Source organism: Scylla paramamosain, chromosome 3 (assembly GCF_035594125.1).
Source record: "Scylla paramamosain isolate STU-SP2022 chromosome 3, ASM3559412v1, whole genome shotgun sequence".
Classification (NCBI taxonomy): Eukaryota; Metazoa; Arthropoda; class Malacostraca; order Decapoda; family Portunidae; genus Scylla; species Scylla paramamosain.
Window position 1 is genome coordinate 11,735,001 of NC_087153.1, and position 7,500 is coordinate 11,742,500.

Genomic DNA, 7,500 nt, shown 5'->3' on the forward strand with positions numbered 1-7,500 from the left:
GAGAGAGAGAGAGAGAGAGAGAGAGAGAGAGAGACAGACTTAATCAAAAAGACTTGTGTGGGGATCCTTCAGCAGCAAAAGTTTGGTATAAATTCTTCGTTTATGAAAAAGGGGGAGAAAAAAAGAAAAGAAAAGAAAAATAATAAAGATAATAATAGTATCCATAAACAGGTATATTATATTTACGACCACCTAAGACGCTCCTGTAAAGACGTGACAAACTTTATGGGAACAGTCTTAACTCTTTTTTGTTACTATGGTCGTCCTATGTTAAATATTCAGAGCTCTGTAGAAAAATGTTTGGCTGGTTGGACACACACACACACACACACACACACACACACACACACACACACACACACACACACACACACACACAGAGAATATGTAAGGTTAATATGATCTCTTCTAAGTTACGAAAAGTATTTCTGAGAGAGTATGCGATGAAATATAATTGTCTGGTAAGTTTTTTTATTTTAAATGATTATGGGAAAAATTATATCTATAAGTGAAGGGTTTAATTGTCATGTTCCAATTACGACTTACTCTTGCGGAAGAAAAAAAAAAAAAGTAAGAGGACGAAGAAGGAGAAAAGTCTTATTCGGAATGTCAGTAAAGTCTAGTGTTGTGGTGCCTCAAAATTTAGTCACTGAGTCACTCATCCACTTACTCATTCACTCACTCACTCACTCACTCACTCACTCACTCACTTTCTAACTCATTTAATCAATCGGTCACTCACACACACACACACGCACACACACACACACACTCACTCACTCACTCACTCAGCCGCTCACTCGCTCACTCACTCACTCACTCACCCAACCAAGAGTATCAAAACACCTCAAAAACTAAATTGGTCTCCTCTTTAGATTCCTTTAATCCTGCTTCTTAGAGGACAGGGAGTGGGGGAGGGTGAAGTGAAGGCTTTTCTTTATAATCTTCACTCATTTTCTTTTCTTGGCTGGTCTCCCTGACACATAAAGAAAAAATCCCAGTAATAGATTAAGTTACCACATTCCTGCTTCTCACTCTTTCCTTCCTTCCTTTCTCCTTGATGATGGGAGCCAACCAGCCACCTTCCATCTCCTCCCCCTTCCTTCTCCCCAGACGAACTCTCTCTTTCTCCCTCTTCTAGATATTTTCTTCGTCTAGTCGCATCATCATTAAGCGAAACATTAATGATGATCCAATTAAACTAAGAAAGAAAGATACGCCAGAGATTATTTGGTGGCAGTTGCGAGTGAGTCCATTAAAACTGAGAAGGGGGAGAGGGCAAATGATCCTCTCTCTCTCTCTCTCTCTCTCTCTCTCTCTCTCTCTCTCTCTCTCTCTCTCTCTCTCTCTCAGGCATAAAGCATAATGAACTATTAAGATTTTCATCTAAATGAGAGAGAGAGAATAAAAAAAGAGGCAGTATTGCTTAATCAGGTTTATGTAAAAGTCTTTCTTCGTCCCCTCCCTTTAACCTCTTCCCTGTCCTTTCTTCGCCTCCTGTTACCCCTCCCTTCCCTCCCTCTCTTCCTCCCCTCTCCCTCTTTTTCTTCCTTCCTCCGCCCCTTTCCCTTCCCTCATTCTTTCGCCCTAGTCTGGGAGCGGAGGGAAGTTAAGGAAGGGCAAGGAATAAGTTATGGTATGGTAAAAGGCTAAGTTATGGGAAGATAAGGGAAGGAGGTTCAAGTAATTTATATAAATGTATGTACGTGTAGGCTGGAGTCAGAGGGAGTGCGCGAGGTCAATGTGTGGGGAGGGAGAGTGAGGGAGGATCTGTCTAGCTTACATTCGGCTCCTGCACTAACCACTAACCGCATCCCATCCCTACCATCTTCACAATCGACCCCCTTCTACAAGAACACCCCTTCTCCCGTCACCTCAATCAGCCGCATCACTTCCAAACTCATTACCTTCTGTAGAACCAGCCCCCTTCCACCGCCATCACCCACAAGTTCGGTCTCTCCTACAGGAACTAGTTCGCCTCCCACCCTCATCGCCTAAATACTTGGTCCCTTCTACAGGAGCTCGACTTACCAAGCATTACATTCTCAGTACAGGAATCTGAGCCGTCTCTTATTCACCTGATATTCCGTACTGGATAGACAGATGGATGGATAGATAGATAGACAGATGGATAGACAAAGGTAGGTAGGTAGATAAGTACATTGATATACAGATAGATAGATAGATAGATAGATAGATAGAGATATATGTAGATAAATACACAGATAGATAGATAGATAGGTAGATACAGAAATGGATAGGTAGACAAATGGATATATAGATAGATAGGAAGCTAGAAAGGCAGATGCTAGACAGACATAGATAAACAAATAGAAAAATAGAAATTAATTGACCACAAAATCAGACACTTGAATATTACATCTCAAAACTTGGTCCAATGTGAATATTCTTGACAACATGGGCGGAAATGACACAACGGGTTTAAACACTATAACACGAAAACTACGTAGTTACAGTGATAGCAGAACGACCACTACGTAGTTGCCTGACCGCCTTGTTAAGTTGTTATCGGCGCTAATCTCTTCATCGTGAGGACTAAACACGCCTGGTGGAGCCATCTAGTGACAAAATGCAGCACGTTCAATCGGAAGTGTGTTTAGAGAGAGAGAGAGAGAGAGAGAGAGAGAGAGAGAGAGAGAGAGAGAGAGAGAGAGACTTCAAAGAAAACGGGAAGTGGACTTAAACTCTCAGTGTTAGTTGATCTGCGTGACAGTGGTGACGGGTTAAGCAGTTCCTCCTACAACACCTCACGTTTTACCTTCACATAGCCCGCTCCTGGTGAACCAACACGTGCATGAAGCTGTACAAGTATCCGGGAACATCTTAGCTACAGGGAGGCAGACACACACAGCTCCATGGCCCAGAATAAGGAGAAAGGCAAAGAGTAAGTGTTGTGTTTACTTTCTTGGCGATTAGGTGGTGGTGATGGTTTCGGCTGCTGTCTTCTGTTACCACCAGGCAGTGTCCGTGCTGCTCTCCCACTGACTGGATGACACAAGTTGCGTCATAAATCACCCACGGCAGTATTTATGGCATGTTCTGTCACCGCGTAGCCTTGATAACTTGCTTCCTCCTCGCTACGGCTTGTGACTCCCACCCGCCATTGGCTCTCGGCTCCACCAATCACCTCACTTTCCCGCCACCTGCCATATCCATCACCCTCCTTCCCTCTCCAGCTCCACCCTTACCCCCTCCCCTCTTACCTTGCTCCCCCGCCACCCTGTCGCTATTCAAGGTTACTTTTGGGCTGCGCTTTGGTTATTTCCGCAGGTTAATAGCCCCTTCTACACCTCGCCAGCAGCCATTGTCGACCTGCCCCCTACATCACTCGATTCCATCACCATTTTAATTAGTTATTTGGTGTGTGATAGATTTTTCGTCACAGATCCCCAACCCTTCATGCATTTTGTACGCTGAATAAGCTTATATAAACACGGACGGGGGAGGGACGGCGTGTATTGGTAAAAGGAAAGGATGCGAGGTGTGTTTCTGTTCGGGTATTAATTACTGAATCGCGCTTACATGTGTGTGTGTGTGTGTGTGTGTGTGATGGCCGCAATGGTGACTTGGTGATGAGGCTTGTGGCGGCCTGACTTCGGTGGTGGTGGTGAAGAGCAGAGCAAAGCAGACCAAACCAGACCAGCAATCGGGGTATTCTTGGGAGCTTTCCTTCCTTCGGACGCATCCTTATCTCTCCTCTGAGCCGTGTGTGTGTGTGTGTGTGTGTGTGTGTGTGTGTGTGTAGAGCATGGTAAGAATATCTGGAATCCCTCCTATGTTTGATGCTTCTTTGCTTTTTCTCTCGGTGATGTGCACGTATATTTGTCGACAGTGAATAAGCTTAACGGAGAAATTAATCCTCTGAACCTGATTGTCAGTTTATATTCTTCCTTCGTCTCCTGTGTGTGATGTGCACTTGTTTATCTCTAATAATGAATAAGCTACATCAAGAAATTAACCGGTAGTCTTTTTGCATTATTAAATGAACTTTCATTTAATGAGTATCGTTTTGTTTCTAGTAATTTCCTTGGTTTAAAATTCCCTAATTTAAAATTATTCTGACCTACAGTAGGGTATTCTAATAAGTTGCACGAGGCCATCGGGACTGCGAGGGTTAAGGGAGTAAGAAAACACTGGAAAAGGAAAATCCCCGGAAGTGAAACTGGAGAGAAGGGACAAAATTTAGCCTCCCCTTAGCTAAACAAACAAGGGGACCGAGACAGGAAGTGAGAAACTAGCCACACCTTGCCGCTGGCCTCTATTTCTTTTCAGTTTTCCCTTGCAAATGAAAGACACTCCAGAAACGAGACAAAATTTAGGGTGAACGTGATGACAAATTGTGAGATGAAATGATAAAACCAGGTAAATTAATTGCTAGTTGACAAGAATACAGGAAAGGAAAAATAATGGTTTCAAGCGTGATACAGACAGGTTAAAGGAAAAAGTAGAAAGAAATTAGATCTCAGAGTGGTAGATGAATGGAATTGACTCAATAATCGGGTTGTTAGTACAAAATAATTAAGGGGGCTTTGAAAGAAGATGAGACAAATTTAAGGATGAAGGTGATGGATGGAAATGGGTAGGCATGTCTCATACAGGGACTGCCACGTGTAGGCCTAATGGCTTCTTAGAAATAAGAAGTCATGTTCCCACTTGGAGGTGGAAATAGGGAGTCATGTTTCCTTCTTGCAACTTCCCGTAATTTCTTGTGCTCTTATATTCTTATTAGACAAATTTATGATTCGGGATGATAAGTGGAAACAGGCAGTCATGCTTCCACGTGTAGTCCAGACGTCTTCTCGCATCTTCCCATATTTTTTTACGTTCCATTGTAAAAATAGATGACGGAGCTTAAAAAGTCCAGCACAAGTCTTGCCATTGGGATGAAATACACGCGAGACTCGGGGAAAGAATGCATGATGGAACTTGGTCACCCACTCGTAAATCTCCTTCATAAATCACGAGAAGAGGCGTTACTGCTCGGACCGGCTGCTGTAGTTGGTTCCAATTTGTAAGAACAGTTACAGATGTCAGGCTGAGATGATTGCCGCCTGGCCATCGTGTTACCAATAGCAGGCAGACGTGCATGGCCGGGAGGGACGCGGGGACCGACAGGGGTAGGTCCGAGAGGCTGGGAAACGTGCATTAAGTTGTTGTTTGTGTTGCTAATTTGACTTCCTGGAAAAATTGAGAGAGAGAGAGAGAGAGAGAGAGAGAGAGAGAGAGAGAGAGAGAGAGAGAGAGAGAGAGAGCTATTGTCTTGAGGTTAAAAATTGAAGGCATTGCCACATACGGTGAAATTCCTTGTAGCTTACTATGGACTCAGAACTCTTGTTGGCTTGGTGAAAACATTTGGGATAAAGTGATAAGTGTGGGGGTCAATGGATGCTCATGGGGATTCTTTGGGCGTGGTGAGAAAAGGTTTTTGGAGCTCACTAGGGACTCGTGGAACTCTCAAACACTTCAAGATTCAAAGGACGTTGTACATAAAGTGAAGGAGTCAAGACGCCCATTTCATCAGCATGTTATTATCATTACTTATTTTTAGCATTAATGTAAATCCTTTTCTCTTTTTCCTTAATACAACAAGTATATCCCTTATTATTATTTTTTTCTTGTATATAACTCTAGTCACCATGAGAAACAAATCTATTTGCATTGTCAGGCTTTGAGCTGCTTGTACATGTGTGTGTGTGTGTGTGTGTGTGTGTGTGTGTGTGTGTGTGTGTGTAAAGGAGATGTGCTTTACCTGCTGTTCGTTTTGTTCGTGTGGCTGAGAAATGACGGACCGCCAGCCAGTGCTCCTGCCACCCGCGCCTCTAAAACATCCTGATTCATTTATTCGCGCGCTGTGTACCTCTGCTCGCCCCCTCAGGTAGGGAATGTCCGTGCTAGTCAAGGGGCCTTTCTTTTCTTCTTCCTTCACTCTCTCTCATTGTATGTTACATGTCACTCTTGTCTTTTCTCAGTGATGCAATGTGATTTTTTTTTTTTTGTGTTGGTTATTAAGATTTGATGGGTGTCTTCCGTTCAGGATTTCTTTCCTTCGTAGTGTGCAAATGTGAGCAGCGTTGCTTTCCATTCACATTCCTGACGTTTATCACAATTTACCATCAAACGTTTAATTTCTTTCGTCATCAGTCTTAATGATTTTGCTCGCCTCGACTCAAAATGTTAAGATATGGCCCTGGCTGAGCGAAAATATGTGGCATGTTGACTTTTCTCGTGTTCTTTTTCTCACTTTCGCCATCAAGTTCAGGCAAAACCAGGATACATTAATATTTGTTGTCGAACTGACATCTTATCTTCTTTTGACTCACTTTTCACCTGCAACCCTTGATGAACGAAAATGTGCTGGTATTCATGACGAATTCCTTCAAGAGGGAGGTTTCAAGACATTTAACCTTCAATTTTTGACTACCGCTTTGGACTCTGTTCTGAGATTGGCATCTCAGTGTGCTTTTTTTTTTTTCTGTATATTTGTTGCCCTTTGCCAGTGTCCCTCCTACATAAAAAAAAAAAAAAAATACTGACTCTCCCCACCATTACGTAACTTTAAACACAACCTTGACTCACGAAAATTTATTCCCACACATACTTTTCTTATAACTTAAACTTTTTCCACCATTAAGACACAACTTTGGCTCACGAAAACATGTCACCACACATAATTTTCTCATAAACCATGACTCCCCCCACTGATTACACAGCACTACACTCGACAAGGTGGCGGTGTAGTGAGAACAATGAACCTCCTGGCGACGCTGGAATCCGAGACTAAGGAGGAATTAAGTACGTGTGACGAGGACAGACGAGGGGGATACAAACAGTGCTCTCCTTCACCCAGAGATAATCAGAAAGAATGGCGCGGGCGACTCGAGTGAGGAGTTCCATGCCCTGGTCTGTATAAGAGGCTTGTCTCTGGATGGACTTGTTAAGCCGAGTCAAGGAGGCGAGGGTCGGGACATCTTTAGGTTGAGGTTAACGAAACAAAGCGAGCAGCGTGGGAGGAAAAGGAGGATGCCGAGGAGGAGGAGGAGGAGGAGGAGGAGGAGGAGGTGGTATGGATGTCAGACTCGGACTAGCATAGCGCGTTGACCAAAGAAGGGTTGATCTTTCGCTGTTCCCCTGAAAGAAAGAAGAGTGACTTAGGGGTGCAAAAATAGCTAAACCCAGAAAGAGAGAGAGAGAGAGAGAGAGAGAGAGAGAGAGAGAGAGAGAGAGAGAGAGAGAGAGAGGATTTGCCCAAGGAAACTTTTATTCAAGGTTCGCGATGTAGTGCACGTATATATTCTCCCATTCCACTTGAGAGTCTTTAAGTCATGGCGGGAGAAGGAAATATGGACGAGGACAGACTGCGCCACATGTTCCGGCGAGAGTGACTGAAAGAACAATATGGGGCGGGGAAAGAGAGAGAGAGAGAGAGAGAGAGAGAGAGAGAGAGAGAGAGAGAGAGAGAGAGAGAGAGAGAGAGAGAGA

At 43.7% G+C, this 7,500-nt stretch overlaps 1 long non-coding RNA gene across 2 annotated transcripts in view; it reads left to right on the top strand.

Annotated features, from left to right (window-relative positions):
- Window positions 1–7,500, top strand: part of LOC135090345 (uncharacterized) — a 227,980-nt gene that overhangs the window by 41,358 nt on the left and 179,122 nt on the right. Inside the window, exon 1 of one of the 2 annotated variants that reach the window (XR_010261882.1) lies at window positions 2,712–2,905. The exons of the other annotated variant lie outside the window; for it this stretch is intronic. This is a non-coding gene — a long non-coding RNA (uncharacterized LOC135090345). Of the gene's footprint in view, window positions 1–2,711; window positions 2,906–7,500 lie in introns of those variants that run through there. 2 annotated transcript variants of the gene reach the window in all.